The following is a 21,941-nucleotide window of genomic DNA, read 5'->3' as shown; positions in this document are numbered from 1 at the left end:
AATTATTATGCCTGTGAAAAGATTTGGGAATCACCAGAACTAGGTTAAATTAGTAATTGTGTCCTCAATTATGATAGCGATGATGCTCAAATCACAGAATTTTAGATGTGGAAGGGACCTCAGAGCCCATCTTGACCGAACCATACACTCCAAAGAACCCATAGTATAACAAACCTAACCTCTGTTTGAAGAACTCCAATGAAAGAAAACCTGCTCCCACTGGAGGCAGCCGATTTTACTTTTGGACAATTCCAGTTGTTGTCAATTTTTCTTCATGATAGTTTAAAGTGGACTCTTTGCAACTTCTATCCATTTCTCCTGGTTCTGTCCACTGGGACCAAAAAGAAGAGTGAGAGGACATGGGTTTGAATTCAGGCTCTACAGTTACCTGGGTGATTGTCAGGTCACTTTTCTGGGGCCTCACTTTTCTTGTATCTACTATAAAATGAGAAATTAGAATAGGAGATTTCTAAGACCTCAATCCAGCTCTCAGTCAATTATTTTTATAGTTCTAAATTTAATCCATCTTCCACAAGATAGTCTGTGGAGGTCTTCTCCAGGATGACTAGAAAGAACTATCATCTTTATTTAATAATAATAGCTCAAATACACACACTGTTTTCAGTTTACAAAGCACGTTCCTCCCCACAGCCCGGCTGGGTGATATGATTATCACCATCTTATAGATGAGGAAATAGTTTTAGAGACATTAAGTGACTAGTCCATCATTAGAAGCTAGTCATATGAACAGCTAATTTAATTTGAACTCAGATCCTCCTGACTCCAGGGCTGGTGCTCCATCCACTGTGCCATCCCTTTAATGTTAAAAGTTGTGTTATTTCCCAATACATGTAGTATTTTCAGTGTGCTCTGTAGAAACGAAATCTCATTTAAGTCTCACAAAAACTTATTGTGAGCAAGGTATTGTATTATTCCTATTGTTTCAACAAGGAAACGGGCTTTGGGAGTTACATAGTTTGCCCTTGGTTGCACAACTAATATGACAAGATTTGCATCCAGGTCCAAGTTCAGCACTCTATCCACTGTTTCACAGAGCTTTTTTTCCCACTGGTATAATGGATGAATTACTGTGTGATATTTGCCCATGGCAATTGGTTTCTAAGAATAAGAGAATGGATGAATTTCCAATTGAAGGATTAGCTGGCACAAAGAGGATGAGAACCTGGCCTAGTCTACCAATTAACTTTATGGCCTTCGGCTTGAAGAAATTCATTGTTATTCTTTAGATAAACTGAGTCCTTTGTCAAGATGAATCCTAATTCAAAGAATAGACTATAAACCTCTGTCCCCCAGTTTCTAGCACCTCTTACCTTTTAAAAGAACTGATACATTTTCCAAGAAATGACTCTCAGTAAAAGGTGTAGTTTCTTTCCTAACCATTGGGTGCTTTGCTGCCAACATGTATAGATCTTTGTGATTAGTACACATGAGAGGTGATCAGTTTTGTGGATGTATAAGTAATTAATGCTAAGTAATTCAGATCTACAGTTTGACTTTGTTGATGCTATGTTGTATTTTGGGATCCAAACACTCTGGTAAGGAAAAAGTAATTTAAATAGCTTCATTGATGCCTTTTAAAAATATTACAGTCATTTCTCTCTCCCTCATTATACATATGACAAAGAATAATAGTGAAGGAGGAAAAAAATATCACTACAATGATTGAATTAGATGAGAATGTATCCAACATTCTGCCCTTGTGGTCACCGTCTCTCTACTGATAAGATGAATGTAAGATGGAGGTATATTATCTCATCTGTTCTTTCAGACCATTCTTGATTTATGAATCAGAGGTTTTGAAAAAAATGGACTTTTCTATAATTCTGGTAGAGAAAGTTTTTTTTTTTTTAATGTTCTTCCTTTGTTTGGGGATGGCCTTTCTTAGGTCTCCTGTATGTCGTTGTTGTGGCTTCATCAGTCATGGAACTTGGCCTGTGATATGAGCCCAGCAACATGGAAATACAATGGAAGCTTCTTCTTTAGAGCACTATAGTTATTTTAAGTTTTCCAATCTGTATTCTACCATTAAGTGAATTTTGTAGTGAATGATACTCTCTTTATTCTAGTAACAGAAAAATGAGTTTCCTTTCATTAAAAAAAAATTCTTGTAAATGGTTTTCAGCTATTAAGTGTTAATATGTTAGTCAGTGATCTTAGGGGTAGAATGTGGAGAATCAGCAGGGAAATTAAAGGATGTGCTTTCAACTGTTAACTTTTTCTCCTTTGAGCTGCCTTTTAAATAAACTAGAGGAACCTTGTGACTTCTTAAAGAAGTGAGAGATAAAAGGAACCAAGCCATTACCATAAGGGAACTAGGGAGAGTGAGAAAAGGGAAAGTCATTGTAATCAAAATGGTACCCTGTGGGCAGTCAGTCCTTCAGAAAAGAAGAAAGGAAAGTATTTAAGATGATGGTAGACACAGAGAGCAACCAGAAGGGATCAAGTAGTTTAGTGAGAAAAGTAGGGTGTTTAGATTTCTTAGAAGATACATTCTCTTTCAACTCTTTAATTGGAGGTGGGAGGGACAGGAAGAAATCAACTATGGCAGAGAAATTCCAGTCTGTGTGTTTCCTGCTATATAATAGCACTTTTGCAACACCTAGTTGAGAGTGGTGAAAGAGATTGACTTCCTAAGGTTTCTTCCAGCTCTAAAAATCGAGGTTCTGGACAAGAAAAGAATCAGTTTAAATAATCAGAACATATAGCTCTACTTTCCTTAGCATAAACTATCTACCTTTTAGTTTTGGGTTCAGACCTATGATTTCAAAGACCCAGGGAACTCTTGGTAAAGCAACATTGCTTATTAGTGTAAATTAGCAATTGTCTTTCTACTTACCGTCTTAGAAAATTGCCTAGGTCACTAAAAGGTTAATTGGCTTGCCCAGGTTTGCACAACCAATGGGAGTCAGAGATGGAACTTGAACCTAGGTTTTTTTGTTTTTTTGGCTCCAAGGCCATCTCTCTAAAGCCTAAGCCATGTTGCCTCTTATACCTAACAAATAAGTAAACCAATGAATAAAGGAATGAATGAATGAATGACATTTAGATATCACTTTAAGGTTTGCAAAATGCTTCCCAGATATCATCTCATTTGATTTTCACAATAACTCTGTGAGACAGGGGGACCTTCCAATACTGTTATTGCCATTTTATAGATATAACATGTGGTAAAGGACTTTGGCAAGACTCTGGCCTCATCAGAAGGATTAGGTATGATTCTAGGGGCTAATCCTGGAAGGCCAGTTTCTCTCTTTGGCTCATTACACCCTTCTGGAGTAACTGTAAGAAAATCTCTAAATATAGCTAAGGTTTAGCTCATGTCTAGGTTTCCCCAAATGTGAATAGCAGAATCCCAGCCCTCAAGAAGTAATACATATGGGTAAGACAGCTTTTATTGTAGTTGACTGAAGACACAATTAGTCTATAGCAGCCCATAAACAGATAAACACATAAAACACTGATATAGCCCAATAATTCCTCCCAGGAGGGTACTGAAATTGGGGTTGCCTTTAAAGCAATTCTTTGACACTCTAGGTGATCCTTAGCTTTTCCACAAGGTTCTACACAGTCCCTCCTAGATGACTGCTTCACGTGGGGGTTTAGATTCCCCCTAGAAGGCAAATATATTTTGGGTCTGCCGAGTTATCTACTTTCCATTAAACTTGCACTGTCGGAATAACTTGCTGGCCAAGAAGGCTGCTACTCAGTAACTATAAGACCAATTCTTTTTTTTCTTAAAGGGGCATGTTGCATCAAGAAATCATCTTTCCTTGTAAGGTTTAGTATCTGAATTTTTGATCTTGGAAAATCTCAAACTGGGAAACTACTGAACTTGCAATTATTCAGGCAACTCTTCAAAGCTGGCCCTCTCTAGGAAATCCTTTTTTTTTTTCTAGATAGATGGCTAGATTCTAGAATCACACTTTCTGGTCAACTAAAATCTTTACTCTTTTGTTGAAGTCCAGGAAACAATGTCAATGAAATCCCTTCCCAAACCAAGTCCATGAATGCCTAACATTTAGGTATCACTTTAAAGTTTGCAAAATTCTTCCCAGATATCATTTCTTGTTGTTTCACAAAAACCCTATGAGGTAGGGAGAATTTTAAGTATTATTATTATAATTTTATAGGTGTAATATTTGCTACAGGATTCTTTCAGTGTAGGCTCAAGGGACCCCATATTTAAACCTCTGCCATGTGTTTAATGCAGGAAAAATCTATTGATGCCCTAGCTGCTGTCATCTCTTTGACTAGGAAAGTCTATTCAGCATCTTTCCTCTGAGGCCACAGACAAGGACATTCTTTTCCCATGTACCTCTGTCCCAAGGCAGCTGTTTCCAATTCCTGATGAGGAGAGACCATGCATGGGCATTCAATTGTTCTCTCTGGAAACATGACAGCTCTGAAGCAGGGTATTATGTCATCCAATGTGAAAAGAAAGTTGGTGAGAGGTATCATTTTATATGCCTTAGATAAGAATTTACTCCTGCCAAGTATTCACGAAGAAGTAACCTTAGTCTCTGGGAACAAAGGAGGAGTATTGTGGACTCTCATTCAGGACCCTATGCATGTTATATTCACACTTTCTGTAGGGAGGTGCCCTTCATCTGCCTCCCCAAAAGGGCTCATGCTATATAATCCTATCAAGATGAATGCAGAACTTCACTAATTGATCTAGGATTCCTCTCGATGAACCCATCTTACATTGATAAAGGAAGGACCAGATTGGCCAAGTCAACTGAACAGTTATACAGGTAGTATGTAGCAGGATCAAGGTCTGAAACCAGGCTGCCCCAAATCAGGCACACCTTCCTCAGACTCTTGGATTTTTCCAATCAGCATTTTAAACTTTTCTATAAGATAGCAAGATTTCTATCAGATTGCAAATTTCCATTAGATTGATACATCTATCAAATATTCAAGGACAAAGATTTTTACTTATTTATCTTTTCTGCGATTTTTATCCTAAAACTTTTCTCTCTAATATGCAGAGCTAAGGGTAAAATAGAAGCGTCTATATTTTGGGGTATGGGATTTCTTCAGTACTCTCCATGCAGGGATATTTTGGTAACTGCTTAAAATAATCAACTCTCTGAAAATGCACAATATATTTTAGCATTTAATCTGCATTACTAACATTTTCTTCACCACTTCTCGTTTATATGATCAACAAAACAATGAATTGAGGCCTGATTGTAAGTTTGCTGATTTCTGAGGTGTAAATGCTCACGTGGAGAATTTAATAATTGACTGATCCCAACAAACCCTTTCTTTTACATATAAGAAGTTGATACTATAACTACAGTAAGTTTCCCTCAGTGCAAAAGCACCTGCCTCCTACCTGGGTCCAGTTGCCTTTCAAATTCATCTGCATATAATATTTCATAGATTTATCACAAATTTGCTCACCATGCCCCCATTCCATATGATTCTTAACTTCTTCCCAACTTTGTGTGGACCACATGAAAACACTATCAAATTATAGCTTAGAATGTATTAATTGCATGAAATAAGAATTAATTAGATTGTGTTAAAATTCGGAGTGGCTCTTCAGTGCACAGGTAAAAAGGTTGTTTTTTTCTGGGCAGCAGTGCTTCACCATTGAGAAGTGGGTTCATGACATCAACTTTTATGGAGGGACTCACTGTGCCCATTAAATTAATGGACAGGGGATATCAGCCTATCACATCTAGAACCACATCTAAAATGGTCTGAACTCCCCTGACCTTTTGTTCTCAGCCTTCAGTACCTTCCAGATGAGTTGGAATGCTTTTGTTAGAGCATTCATTGTTCTCCAAACATTGCAAAATCTTAAGGAGAATAGCTAGCATTTTCATAGCACTTTATACAAAATATCTTATAACTATTATCTCATTTAGTCTTTGATACAACCTTGTTGGGTACTATTATTACCTCCATTTTCAAAATGAAGAAACTAATCCATGAATTGACTTGCCCAGGGTCACATAGCTTGTAAGTATCTAAGGTAGTTTTCCTAAGCCTAGGGTTCCACAAACTCAAAACTTCAATCTTACCAACCATGCCATGGCTAAGAAAATATTTCCCATCCAGGCAGCTGAAGTGGTAGCTTCCTTTTTGATGTCTTGGAAGCCAACACTAACTCCTGGATCCACAGGAAGGCAGTAGAGGCAAGAAAAACAGAAAGATTCTCCTAATAGATATGCAATATGACCTCTAGTATGGTATGCAACACTCTTCATGTGGTCTTACTATAGAGTTCCTCTTTAGACCAGCTGCCTGGCATACCCTATAGATAGGCCACTCTAGTATGGTATCATTAAAGTAGACAGATTCTTTGGGTTTTTGTTTTAACCCACAATCTGGGGTCAGGGAATTCCTTTTTCACAAAGGAATTTGGTTCTTGACTCATGTGGACCAGGGTCCATCCTTGTGGAAGCTTGATCCTAAAGAAAAGTCAGTCTTTTCTTAAACTCTCTAGCTTACTATGTGCTCACCCCAGAGTAGATTTCTGTGGAAAACTTCTAAAAAAGGTTTAGTTTTGGTTCATGTCTAGTGTTTTCCCAAAAGAAATTAGCAGGGAATCTCTTCCAGAAAAGTTACTCACAGTACAAAATATTAGATATCAGGAATAGGGCAGGTATTTAATTATTCCCTTGACTACAAAAGAAATGATTAAAACAAAATACTCATAAATGTTTTGGCTGTTGATCAGTTGTTTCAGGTTCTCCACAGCCCTACTTTTGGAGGAGGGTTCCTTGGCAAAGATACTAGTTTGCTATTTCTTTCTCCCACTCACTTTACAGATGAGGAAACTGAGGCAAATAGGGTTATGACTTTCTTGGGTTCACACAGCTAGTAAGGATCTGAGGCCAGATTTGAACGCATGAAGATGAGTTCTCCTGACTCCCAAGTCCAAAGCTTTATCCACTGTGCCACCTAGCTGCCCCAACACTCATAAATATATATTGACAAATAATTGAAACATGAAAAGGTAACCAATCACTCCTATTACACTTCTCTGGGAGGTGAGAAAGACTGAGAATTAATGCACACAGGAAAAAACTGAACAGCTAGAGAATAATTATTTTTGGCTGTAAAAAAGATTCTTGCTCATTTTTGGTATGATGAAAGGGATCATTGGATCACAGAGTTAGGGCTAGAAGTCACATAGGCAATTTTCCTCATTTTATAGGAATGATTTGTCCAAGATGAGTGGTGGAGTCTGAACTGAGATCCTGATTCCAAATATAGGATTGCTTCCGATGTAGCCCCTTTTCAGCACCTTCTGATTTTTAAATTCTGTGATTATGTGTAGTGTGAGAAAGAGGTCAGAGTGCAGCACAGATGAAGAATGAGCAAGGACACAGAGATACAGGGGTAATCATTTGGTACTCCTGGATTTTCTCCTGTCGCCTCTTTGCTGTGTATGGGCTTGGAGTTCCTCTCTCCCCTTTTCTACCCCACTACCCCACCCAAGGAAGGGAACCAAAAACATGTGGTAAGAGCTCCAGGTAATTTTCTGGTAACTTCATAAAAAGAAAGACACAAAACCTGTAATGGTGATATTAAGGCAAGATGCCAGGTTACTAATTGGTTCTTTCAAGGAACTTGAAGCTGAGAGTTGTAATGGGCATGGAAGTAGCAATGCTGATTGAGACTTTTAAGAGGGGATTAAATGAAAAGCTTAAGGATCAGTTAGCCAGGTGCATGGTGTTTCAGCATATTTAAATACTAGTAATTTGACAATGTACTTAGTGAACTTCTCCGGAAATGAAAGAGTTGGTATCTGGACAGAGAACCTTGAAACCAGTAGAAGGCTTCTGAGGCCTGGAGCTGGTTCAGAGTGGAACCAGAAGGATGCTTAGATATATGAAAATATTGGAGTCCTCATGAACTGTGTTTTAGTTGTGATACTTTGAATCTTACTTGAATCCTGTCTCTGGCCCTGTGTGACTTTGAAAAGTTAACTCACCTCTGTAGACAATATCCATAAAGCCAAGGGAATTCTGTTAAAGGACAAAAATATATATATATGAGTTCAAGTGGGAATGAAGTAGAAATTTTGGGCTAATGGTCAAGATCAAATGCCATAAGGGGAAAAAAATCCTTTTCATCTTCCCCTTTCTCCATAAGGGAAAAGAATCCTTTATCATCTTCCCCATTTTGGGTAGAGATGCTGGGAAGCCCTGCTATGGAAGAGATAAGATATCCTATGATGTTTAGAGGCTCTGGTGCATTGAGAAATTCTGCATCCCTAAACACGGTGATGAAGTGGGGAATGCCTCCCTACCAGAAAGCTACAGTTGGGTAAGTATTCAATGGGGGGGATGGGAGGGTCTGATTTGATGAACTTTTCACAGACATAGTGTGGTAGGAGACACAGGTAGGCAGTCTGAGAAGAATCAATATGGCAGCGGCACAGGTGATACTTGGGTAACCCTGTTTATAATACTCTGTAATTTTTTATAGATTTATGTAATTATATCATAATTATCATTCATGTAGCTATTTATATAATTTATAAGTGATAATATAGAATTATAATTTATAAACCAATAATTTATAGTTATCATATAATTATATTTTTATAAATTATAATATGTATAATATGTATTATCCATTATAATAATTCTTTATGTATTCTATTTCTACTGGACTAGAGAGTAGGGAGTAAAGTGAAGCATGGCTGGGATTGGTCTTAAGCCTTTAAGAGCCTCTCATTTTAATTCAATAAACACTTATTAGGTACCTATAGACACTATAGTAGGTTAGGATAAAATGGCCCTATTTTCTAGGATTCAACTGGAGGGAAATAACCTGTACATAAAGAACACTTACTAGAGGAATAAGGAAATTAGCCTAGGAAATTTCTTTAGACTAGGTAGCCATAGGTAAGAGGTGGGAAACAGATACTCTTAAAGGATTAAGATTTGTAAAAGGTAGTTAGCAAAGGGTAGCGATGGGGGTAGTTCAGCTGCCATTACTGGAGAAGTCTGATTATTCAAACAATCTCCTGCTTATTTTCTTACTATCCCATAAAGTCGTAAGATAACTCATAACTCTCACAAAAGACCTTAGAAGCCATTTGGTCCTACCTGCTAATTGTCCAGATGAAGTAACTGAGACCCAGGGAGATTAAGTGATACCCAATGGGCATCTTAAACTACAAACATATCCCAAACAGAACTCATTATCTCTCCCTTCTTCATAGCTTCCCTGTTGATGTCAAGGGCCCCATCATGCTTTCACGTACCCAAGTGAGTAACCTTGGAGGCATCATGGACTCCTCACACTCCCTCACCCCACATATCAAATTAGTTGCTAAGTGTTACAAATTCTTCATCCCATTCTATCTCCTGGGTCTAGGACTCTTCCTTTTTTCTTTTCTTTCCTTTTTTTCAGATTTGTTTTTATTTTTAATTTATGGAATAAAGCAAGCATTTCTATAATATAGAATGAAAAAGATGATTGCACACGAAACTTCAAATCTATGATGTACAATTTCCTATTTCTTTTAAAGACACAAAATTGTCATGTAAATTTTTTTCCTTTTTTTTCCCCTTCCTCCCTACCCTAGAGGTGGCTACCACTAGACACACACACACACACACACACACACATACACACATATATATGTAAAATTATTCTCTATATACTTCTATTTATCAGTTCTTTCTCTAGATGCAGAGAGCATCTTTCTTCATGTATCTTCTATAGTCAACATGAATATTTACAATGGTCAAAATGACTTCTTCACTCAAAGACATTTTTAAAACAATGTTGCTGCTACTGGATACAATGTTGTCTTGGTTCTGCTCATTTCAGTCTTCATTATCTCATGCAAATCCTTCTGTTTTTCTAAAATCATTGAGCGCATCATTTCTTACGGCACAGTAATATTCCATTACCACCACATAGCACAACATGTTCCCTTTTCTCCATCTACACAGCCATTCCCCTCATTAAACTCCTCATCAACTTTTGCCTGTTCTACTGAAGTCATCCTAATGGGTTTCCTTGAATCTAATATTTCCCTTCTCCAATCCTTCTTCACATAGAAGCCAAATTAATATTCTTAAAAGTGACATGACAATGTCACTCCCTTGGTGAAATAGCCCAATGACTTTTTATTTCTTCTAGTATAATAATGATAACATTCTGGTAAATAATATTCTGTTCATTCTACTGTTAGACAAATCAGAATAGACTATGTAGACTGAGCACAACTTATTGTATGCAGGTGTATGTTTCAAAGTAATATTTAAAGTAATTAAAATTTAAAAGTAATTAAAAAGTAATAAGTTCCCAGAAGGGTTTCTTATTTTATGAATATAAAAGAATCATATGTAGTAATAATAGCTAACATTTATATAGCTTACTGGGTTAAGTAAACACTTTATAATTACTTTATTATTTGATCCTCACAACAACCCTGGGAGGTAGTTGCCATTATTATCCATATTTTACAGAAGAGGAAACAGGCAAACAGAGGCTAAATGACTTGCCTAGGGTAGCACAATTAGTAAACAGCTGAGAGCAAATTTGAAGGCAGGTCTTCCAGATTCCAGACTCTGTACTTTTATCCACATTGCCACCTAGCTGCCCATGAACAATAATAAAATGGAAACTGCTTTGTTTGGCAACAGCCTACTTAGGTTCCAGCCAAAGTGACTTGCTAACTCTTCCTGGAATATAACATTCTATTTCCTGCCTGGAATACATCTACCAACCTGGAATACTACATCCCCTCCTTACCTTCAGCCCAGAATTTCTGACTTCCTTCACGGTTGAGTTCAGATGCCATCTGCTAAAGGAAGACTATTCTGATTCCCAAGATTACTAGTACCCTCTTTCTTCAGAAATTAGTTTTTATTTATAAACTAGACAGCTAGTTGGGCAGAAAACCAGGCCTGGAGTCAGAAAAAACTGAAGTCAAATACTGTGTCAGATATTTATAAAGTGTTTATCCTTGGACAAATCATTTAACCTCTCAGCCTCAGTTTTCTCTTCTGTGAAATGAAGACTTCATGACCTTGTACATTTCTACTCTAACTCTCTGACTATGCTCCTTTGTGTATATTTTGCATTTGATATTTAATGTACATCATTTCCCCCACTAGAATGCAAAGTCCACTGTTTGGTTTGTCTTTTCTCCCTGGTGTCTTAAGTGGGCATGTGAATGCTTTTGGTTGTTGCTTCAGGGACAGATTTATGTTAAATGAACAAGACAGGAGCTATGAACCTTATGAGTATATATTCAGGATGACACTACAAAAACCTCAGGAGCAGCTGGGTAGTGCAGTGGTTAAAGCACCAGCGCAGGAGTCAGGAGGACCTGAGTTCAAATCTCACCTCAGACACTTGACACTCACTAGCTGTGTGACCTTGGGCAAGTCACTTAACCCCAATTGCCTTGTCCTGGGTCATCTCTAATCATCCTGATGAATATCTGGTCACTGGATTCAGGTGGCTTTGGAGAAGAAGTAAGGCTGGTGACCTCCACAGCCCTCACTCAAAACAAAGTCAAGCGCAAGTCATGTCATTATTTCTTTGATGGTATGGTCTTCTTTGGCAAAGAAGGACAAACACACACACACACACACACACACACACACACACACACAAAACCAGAGTCCCTTTACTCTTTGCTCTCACTGGAAATCCCTGCCCCAAACATGCTGTTGTATGTTCCTGGCTTCTACCTTTGTCTAAGATCATATGCTGACTTCATGCCAAAATATATACTCCAAAATGCACCCTCAAAACTACTGCTTCACTTTAGTGTTCAAGGACACTTAGGTTTGTGGCTCCTTATTCCCTGTCACACATGCAGACACCCTGTCTACTTTCTGATATGCCTAAATGGCCCCTGAAAAATTATAAACGAATGTCTCTCCTTCCAGGCTCTTCTGCAATAGTACCATCACCTTTCTCCGCTTCAGTCCTGTAGTATCTTATTCTTCTGAAACCTTGCTTAGGAGTGGGGGTAGACTTGTGTCAGCACATCATCATCACCAATACAGAAGGCCATTCTCATTATCATGGTCCACCTTCCCTACCCCCACCCCCAAATCCATCACCTGGTTTCATGAGTAAAATTTCCCAGAACATCACAAAAGGCTCAATACTTTCAGAATAATATGGCCTCATTAGATGAACTCAGACATTGGTGGATTAGTGATTAGGACAAATTTCAGAGGGCCTCTTGAAGAAGGTAAAAGGATAGCTTTTTACAAGGCATATTGGCCCACTAGATATCAGTCCAATTTCACACACTAACCATTAAAGTAAACAAGTTCTGTGTTCCTACAAGACCCGTGAATAATGAAATGATTCACAATATTTATTCATAATAGACTTGGTGCATGACAGTGAGTGGTACATTCAGTTCTCTGGGGTGTTTCAGGTCACCTACTGAGACATTCTGTGCCTCTGCTTGATAGCTATTTCAGGGGCATGGTGGCTAACTGCTTTAATGCAAAGGAACTGGACCTACAAGTGGGAACTGAGGCCAGATTGTAAACTTTGGAATGACTATGGGAAGAAACTCAAACAAGGGAGGATGCTGGAGAGAAGGACCAAGAGATCAGTCCTGGCTATACCATACTGTCCTTTCATGTATGTGCCTTCCTTGGCCCTAGAGGATTAATACTTCAGATGGCTAATCAACATTCATTATCTAAATTTTGTTTTGTGATATAGGGCTACTGAGTTCCTGGGAAATGAATCTAGTATTCCCTATTTTCTATCTGAAATCTGAGTTCCTAAAGACCTCACATACTACCAGGAATCCTTAAACAAGATAACATTTGTAAAACACTTAGCACAATGCCTGGCACATAGTAGGTGTTATATAAATGTTTGTTTTTCTCCCTTTGCTTCCTTCAACATTGGCTTGTAGGATAAGCTATGCCACTTGCTAGACCAGTGTCTCCCAACTCCAATTCCAATCAACAAACATTTACTAAGTGGCTTGCTACATGCAAAGCACTGGATTTAGGATTTGAAAACACAAAGACAAAACGAAAAGCAGATCTCACCCTCAAGAAGCTTACATTTTGCTGCAAAAGTAAATGCCAAATAAATATGAAGGGGTTTTAGGTAGAGGAGGAGACACTACTAATAATATGAACAACTGAGGGGATAGATCAGGCCTCTTATAGTAGGGATATGAACTGAGCCTGGAAGGGAGCTAGGGATTCCAAGGAGAGTTAGAGAAGGGGGTTAATTAGAGTGTGTGTGTGCATGTGCGTGTGCATGTGTGCATGTGTGCATGTGCATATGTGTGTGCATGTGTGCGTATGTGTGTGCATGAGCATGTGTATGTGTGAGTGCATGTGCATGTGTGCATGTGTGTTCCTGTGTGTTCCTGTGTGTGTGTGTGTGTATCAAAGACTTCTGGGAGGTAGGTAATGTATAAGAAGTGGAAAGGTAGAAAATAGCCAGAATATAATAATGTCACCTACCTCCCAGGGTTGTTGTGAGGATCAAAGGATATAATAACCTCTTAACCCTCTGTGGATATAAATCTTGTAGAATTCAGAGGCAAGAGAATGCCATGAGGATAACAACAGGAACAGCTGGCACCTGGGAGTCTAGAGAAGTTGACCTTGGACTTAGGACTGCCCTTATACCTGGCTCTTCCATTCATTGTAGATTTTGATGACTTTCTGACACTTTGCTGTCTCTTCATTTGCTCTGCTGCTGGCGTTGCTCAGAAATCAGACTAGAGGCTCTCAGGTCCTTACTCTGATCAGTAATACCCAGCCACCTACACCTCAACACTGACAGCTAAGCAATTCCCTGTCACCCCTGGATATCTGTCTGTAGTTATTTTTTACATCCAATCTGTAACCAGGAGAAAATGTCACATTTGCACTTCAGGGAAAAGAGAAAACTACTCAAAACTTTGTTTTTATTTATTTATTTCCAGTAGCAAGTGCTACAATCTAGTGAAGGATTGAATAATATCAGCTTTCACCTTAGGGACTATGTCCATGTCTTTAGTGCTTGGGACACTGAAATTTAAGGGCATACTAATTTAGTATATAGGGCCTATTTCACACATGAGGGACTGGGAGAATGGTACTGACCTCTCTGGTATGAGGGAAAGAGAGTAGGGAATGTTTAAGAGGAAAGAAAATGAGTTTGGTTTGGACACGTTGAGTTTTAGGAAATTACTTAACCCTCATTTTATCTAAAAAATGCTAACCCCTAAAAAGCTAACCCAGGTGTGAGGTATTTTGTTGGGTTAGCCACTCATTCAAAAATCATAACTAATGAGCTCCAAACAATGCGTTTCCTTTCTACAATGGCTGAAAGGCACATTTAAAACAATTAGTCTACTAAAATATATGATAAAAAAAGATTGGCTATACATACTCTTCCAACTCACCAATTGTGAGGGAGGGAATAGACAGAATATATGTGATTAATACACATATGTGGTTGAGCATGCTATGTCTTTGATAATGATGTCTGGTTATAAGTAATAACTACAGACAGATATCCAGGGGTGACAGGGAATTGCTTAGCTGTCAGTGTTGAGGTGTAGGTGGCTGGGTATTACTGATCAGAGTAAGGACCTGAGAGCCTCTGAGTCTGATTTCTGAGCAACGCCAGCAGCAGAGCAAATGAAGAGACAGCAAAGTGTCAGAAAGTCATCAAAATCTACAATGAATGGAAGAGCCAGGTATAAGGGCAGTCCTAAGTCCAAGGTCAACTTCTCTAGACTCCCAGGTGCCAGCTGTTCCTGTTGTTATCCTCATGGCATTCTCTTGCCTCTGAATTCTACAAGATTTATATCCACAGAGAGTTAGGAGGTTATTATATCCTTTGATCCTCACAACAACCCTGGGAGGTAGGTGATATTATATTCTGGCTACTTTCTACCTTTCCACTTCTTATATACATTACTTGCCTTCCAGAAGCCTTTGATAACACACACCGGCACATGCATATTATATATATATATATATATACACACACACACACACACATATATATATATATATACACACACACACATATATACTGATTTTTAAGTATACTCATATTTCAGCAAAGATGGGGGCTTCTTCTACTCTGACCTCTACCATGCCATTTTGTACTTGATATCTATCAGAAAAGAACCCCAAAGGAAGCCAAAATGCTGCTTGCTGCTGAAATGTTTCAAATGTGTTTTTAAAAGAAAAAAAGTAAAGGACCCATCATTATTAAATTGGAGTCATTTAGATGGAAATACAGCCTATTCTTCTGAAGATTCCAGTGTTTCATGTTCCAGACTGCCAAGAACTTGCCCCCATTCTTCCACTCCCTAAATACCTCTTGGTCTTGGGATCTGTTTAAATTTGATGGATATGAAATATTCTATTCAGTAGCTAAAAAAATGAGTGTTAAGTAATTTCCTAAAACTCAACATGTCCAAAACCAAACTCATTTTGTTTCCTCTTAAACATTCCCTACTCTTACTTTTCCTCACACCAGAGAGGACAGCACCATTTCCCCCAGTCCCTCAGAATGGCAACCTAATTATCATCAGCTTCAAATTTTTACGCTCTATGTCCAATCTGTTTTTAAGGATTGCTAATTGAATACTTCCCCTTCTCTCCTCTGATACTGCCACCACTCCAGTGCAGTCCCTCATCACCTCATGCCTGTATTATTGCAGTAGCTGCCTCAAGCCTCTCCCCACTCCAATCTATCCTCCATACAGTCACTAAAGTGATTTTCCTAAAGCACAGGTTTTACCACATCACCCCTCCTATTCAATAAACTCCAGTGGCTTCCTATCGTCTCCAAGATCTGCTTTGTTTGGCATTCAAAGCCCTTCATAACCTAGTATCTTTCTACCTTTCCAGTCTTTTTACAGCTTACTCTATATATTCTTTGATCTAGCCACACTGGTCTCTCGGTCATTCCATGAAGAAGACACCCCAGCTCTCAGCTCCAGATATTTTCTCTGGTTGTCTCCCTTGACTGAAACATTCTCTCTTTGCATCTCTGCCTCCTGGCTTCCTTTAAGTTCCCAACTTAAAATCTCATCTTCTAACGAAGCCTTTTCCAACTCCTCTTAATTCTGGTGCCTTCCATCTCTAATTTGTTTCCTCTTTATCCTGCATTGAACTTGTTTGCCCATATTTATTTGCTTGTCTCCTCTCATTAGATGTGAGCTTCTTGGGGGCCTGGAATAGGGTAATAAATTGATAAATATTTATTGGGTTACATCAATACTTTTAAAGCATAAGTTGGTAAACTAGTGTTTAATGTTGTTCAGTTGTTTCAGTTGTGCTTGACTTTTCATGACCCTTCTTGGGGTTTTCTTGGCAAAGATATTGGAGTAGTTTGCCATTTCCTTCTTCAGCTCATTTTACAGATGAGGAAACTGAGGCAAACAGGGCTAAATGACTTTCCCAAAGTCACACAGCTAGAAAGTATCCCAGGACAGATTTGAAATCAGGGAGAATAGTATTTCCAGGCTCCAGGTTGGCACTCTAGTGCCGTAAGCTAGTTTATCAGATTTTAAATTTTATATCTTCACAAGGTTTTAGCAAAAAGTTAGCTCTTATAAGCTCCATCGCTCTTATTGAAACGATTTTTTAGAAACAATTCGAAGGGTGTGCTTATTGCCAAATTCCAGTAACATTGTATGAAGGGTGATGGTAGTTGCCTTCCCCCAAATGTCCCTAAGTGTTGGTACTAAGTAGAGTTCTGCAGTTAGGGTGAAAAGTGATAGCAGGGCCAACTTTACTTGTAGATGGAGGTAGTGTGATCTGAGAAATATTCATTTTTCACTCCCCAAATTCTACCACTAGGCATTCATTTCTTTGTGTTAAACATTGCCTTTTCTGCTCAGTACTCTTTTATAATGCAACCCCCTGACAGGGGTGATAGATTACACTAATTCATGCTAAGGTATGAGGGAAAAGATCTGATAAGTCACTGCCAAGAAGCAATGTGATAGCACTGAGTTACTGGTAGGAGGATGGGGAGGACATAAAGAGGAAGGAATGAGTGAGCAGAGACACAGAAAGGGGAGGTCATTGGTGGCAGTGTCAAGGACAGACTATCTATTTCATCATTTTGCCCAGGGCTGATTTTGCATCCATTCTGGATGCTAATGGACTGAATATCTTCAGATGAGTGAACTTAACCTTTGTTGTGTCTCAGTTACCTCATCAGTAAGATAGGGATAATGAATTTGTCTCCCTGAGAGTTTGTGAAAATTAATGAGCCGCCTGGAAAATGCTTTTTTGCTCCTTTGAAGAAAGACCCAAGTATTATCTTCATCTCTTTGATCTTAATTTAAGGGAGAGAGATATGGTTGCTATCTTTCCTTACTACTAAAAACAAAATCTTTGAATCAAGGAGCCTTTTCCCATTACAGAATCTAAGATGAACAGATCAAACCTTAGATCCTGCCTGAAAGAAGTCCTGACCAAGAATCCTCTATCTCATTTCTGTTGCTACTTTCGTCCCCCTCACACAAAGTGCAGTGCTGAAAGGTTTTGTAATTTGAAGCATTTTCCCTTATCAGACAAATAACTCTGTTGATTTATGCTAAGTCAGTGTTCACAAAACACTACTTAGGGGAAAAAAAGATTCTTTCTGGTAAAGACCCCTCTGCTGAAGGTGTAGCTAGTTTCCCTCCCTCCTTGGCCCTCTTTTTTTTCAGCCAAATAGTTGTGTTTTGTCCTTCATTTTCAAAGAGGACCATTGATATCATGGAGTCATGTCTGGATTTGCAAGTGAATTGGATTTAAGGGAGGCAGAGTTGTGCAAAGTCATCAGCTCACTCTCTCTTGCAGACTCATTGAAATCCAGTGGCAGGCTAAAGGTCGATATCTGTCTTTGGCCAGGGAGGTACACCAACTAGTTATTTTGAAAGGAACTGATTGAATGAATTTAAATGATGGGTTACCTACATTCAACTGTTTGTGCAGGGCAGAGTTCCCACCTATTTGTTTGCAAAACTAAAATTGCATAGAAATATAAGGATGATAGATTTAGATCTGAGAAAGAACAGAGAAGAAAACTAGTCAAAGTCCTTCCATGTGCAGATGATGAAAGTGATACATAGGCAGGTTCAGTAAATTGTCACAGATCTCGTAGTTAGTAAATGGCAAAGCCCATATCTGAATATTTCCAGTTCAGTGCTTGTTCCCTGCTATACCCAGAGAAAAGAGAATAGGAAAGGGAGCCTAAAGATGTAGATGATTTACCCAGAAATGTCTCTTTTCTTTGATTTTCAAATGGGCAAGCAGAGTTGCTGTTAATCATGATCTGGATGTGCTGAGATTTTTCATTCTCTTAACTTCTGTTCTTTTCATGACTCTCAACCTGATCTCTGTAAGGAGGTGTTTCCCCACTCCTCCCAGGATGTTAGTGCTATGAAAGTAACACCAAAAATCTGGCTGTCGGTGGTTTCCGAGGAGGGTTGCTTCCTTCTAATGGTACTGGAGGAGTGGGAATGTATTTTTGAATAGAGGATGGAAGTGAGCTTTGTATAGTGGATAGAGCACTAGGAGGAAATGGGTTCCAAAACTGCCTCTGATGCTTACTACCTGGCTGACTGTGGGCAAGTCGTTTATTGTCTCTGGACCTATTCCTTCACAGGAGATTGTACTCTGAAGTCCCTTCCAGTTAAAGGCATTCTTCCAATGCATTTAAGGGCTCTAAGGATGGAGAAGTTCTCTCAGATCCTCGAGATATAGGTTCGCTGTGTGATTCAGGAGAAATAATTTCAGCTGTGATTCCATTTCTCTTATAAACCTTAGAAAGAGCCTGTATAAGGTTGAGAAGGTTAGCCTTACCCCAAGTCTTCCAGACCCCTAAATGAAGCATTCTGTGAGAGTGAGAGTCTTTCTTAATATTAAAAAGAAGAATATTTCCTTTAGTATCACCCTACCCTTCCCCCACCATCTGCCCTTGGTAACTCATTCTTCCTAGCAAATTCAAAGAGGTATTACGAAGATTAATAATCTTTGTAAAACTGTTTTAGACCTCTATTCAGAAAAAAGACTTTCTATAAATTAAAGGTATTATGTTCTCAAGCATCCATTAAGGACTAATTTGCGAAGGGGTTGATAGTTCCTTAAATATACATGAAATCTGATTAATGTGTGTGTGAGGGTGGGCTTTCTTAATCTTTGGGGGACACAGTTCAGAGGATACAGGTAGGATGAAGCTAACCTTTGCCTGTGTTCAAATTATTGTTCCTAATAAAATTTCCCTAAATAGTTTTCTTTATTAAAATAGACATTTATTGTGAAGTATAAGCATACCAGTTTTGGTTGTTAAATCTATTAGCTAATTTATCTCTGTTCATAAGATGGCTCTGCATGATGGTGAACCCAAGTTTGAGAGCTATTAATTTAAAATGAATTGTGAAGCTGTGGCTAAACAAGCTACGCACTCTGATTTAGCAGTATTACACAACGGCTTCTTGGAGATAACAGTGTAAATGACAAATTAAACTCAGACAGTCTTGTTGCTGCAGACAGTGCCTTTAAAAGATACTCACCAGCTATTCACTCACAGCTGCACTACAGTTGCTTATCAGGCTTATAGAAGGTTCTTGGTTTTTATTTTTTTTTAAAGGAAACTTATCTGCCAGCTGTGTATTTAAAGACGCCCGTCACCATAGAACCTGGGTGCTTGGTTACAAACAAGGCTCTTTGAGAAAAGGCTAGTTTATGGAAATTAATAAAGCCAGAGCTTGTACACAGACATCGATCTAAGCGGCCAGCTGACAGTAACTTAATAGGCACAGTAGAGAAAATAATACACAGTGCACTATCTTGAAATATTTTCATCCTGTGAAATCCTGTGAATCCCCCTAGTGGATTTGTAGAAAGTCCCACAGCCCATAATATCCTGCCCTTCTGTCCCCCTCCCCTCTCTAATCCTAAATGATTTCACTCTGACAATATGATGGACAAAGCTTGGATTTACAGGTTTCAGTGGGCCAAAAGGGGAAGATCATGGAAGGTTTCCTGAAATAGGTGACATTGAGTTAGAGATTAAAGGCTGGGTGTGAATTCAGCAGGTGAAGAGATATATGGAATAGTGAGATTGTTCAAAAGTGGAGAGTGAAGAAAGCACAGGGTAATTTTAGCAGAGTAGTCTAGTCCATCTGGAGCAAAGCAAATTTGGGAAGGAGTGAATGAAAGAAGAAAAAAAAAACATTTATTAAGTGCTTACCATGCGTCAGGTACTAAGCTGTGTTGGGGATGCAAATATGAAAATGAAGCAGTCCATGATCTTAAGGAACTTATATTTTAATAGATTATGCAAATAGAGGAATTCTGGCCAGGAAAGAGTGTGTCTGGTGAGTCACAGGGATGGTAAGTAGCTTCACAGGGCAACTGACTGACATGCCCTTTCCATAAACAATGGTGGTATGGTAGTATTATTTTGATTACTGAACTCAGAGCAAGAGGTGGAAAGCAGGGAGTGGGGAGGGGGCCAGCATGGAAGCCAGACAGGTGGCAAGATGATAAGGGCCAATAGCTAGAGGGGATGTGAATTTTGGACTGATATGAGGTACACCGGATGTAGTGATGGTGAGCTTGTGCTTACTGTGGGAGGCCTTGAAGGCCACTCCTTGGAGTGTGAACTTTAATAAGTAATAGAACACTGTTGAAGATTTTTGAACACTGGAGTAAAATGATCAGATTGATTTCAGTTCAATTCAACAAGTAATTATTATGTATCTATGTGAAATCCAGAATCCCTTCAAAAGTAATCTCCCTCAAGTGGAGTCTTACTTTGGGTCAGCATTTATTAAAATCCACAATTCACATGCCCTCATCTGATATTTTCCTTTCACCAGAGCAAGCAAAAAGGAAGGGAGAAGTGAATATTTATTAAAAGTCTACTATGTGCCAAACACTTTTCAGATATTATTTCATTCAATTAAGCAAAATAGCAAAGCAAATAACAAGGGAAAAATAGTACCAAACACAGAGAGGGTAGGTACATTCTTTTACCTACATCACCAGTAGGAGAGAGAATATGCCTCCCAAACAACATATTCTCCTAAGAATGTATCCCAACTTGAACTTCTGTCTGCTTACAAAGATGCCACGTGGGCTCTTCTACAGAGATGCTCATTTTATCTCCTGATCTACGGACGTCATTGCCTGAGCTGATTTCTTACTTGTAAACTGGGCTGCTGTCTTAGCTATAAATTGTAAGCTGCCGTTGTAACTAGCTGGCTCTTTACTGGGCTACTACTGGCATCTACTGTTTTCCCTTTTACTTGCGACTGGCAGGAAGGTGCATTGCTTTTGAATACTTGGCCCATAATCCCCAGCTTCTTTTAGCTCTTTTGTGATTCAGACTTGTAGCAGGACCCAGCCAATACAACTAAAAAGTCCTTTAGGTCATATATGTCTTTTGTCTTGCTTTTTCTTTCTCAGAGCAGCAATTCTCTGAACCTAATCTGCTACTGAGGGATTATATCCTTTTAACTTCTATCATGAACCAAGTTATTGAGTTAAGGTCATACAAATTACCCGTAGTGATTTTTCTTTAACAAGGCCAATGAAGGAGTGGGGTGGAACTAGTGACATTTATTCTGCATTTTTTTAGGTATCGTCAAGTTTCTCTCTTTATATGTGCCTAAGAAGGATCAATTTGACAGTAATAGAAACTTCAGTTTGTATTAGAGAGAAAGAGAAGATAGAAAGAACTATTCAAAGGCTATTATGACAGCTATGGGTGGTAACATAGGCTTATATTAGAGTGGTGGCAAGAAAAATAAAAAAGGAAGGAAACAGCTGAAGAAAAGTTGCTGTTGATAGGACTTGGTTAGTAATGCACTGTGTGCTGTTGAATTAAATTAAATAATGTTGTGATAATCTCCTACTCTGTGCACATCATTGTACTTGGCACTTGGGTAAAGAAATAAAAAATTATAAGGTCTCTGCAATTTA

Source organism: Notamacropus eugenii, chromosome 4 (assembly GCF_028372415.1).
Source record: "Notamacropus eugenii isolate mMacEug1 chromosome 4, mMacEug1.pri_v2, whole genome shotgun sequence".
Classification (NCBI taxonomy): domain Eukaryota; kingdom Metazoa; phylum Chordata; class Mammalia; order Diprotodontia; family Macropodidae; genus Notamacropus; species Notamacropus eugenii.
Note: the sequence above shows the minus strand (reverse complement) of the source record.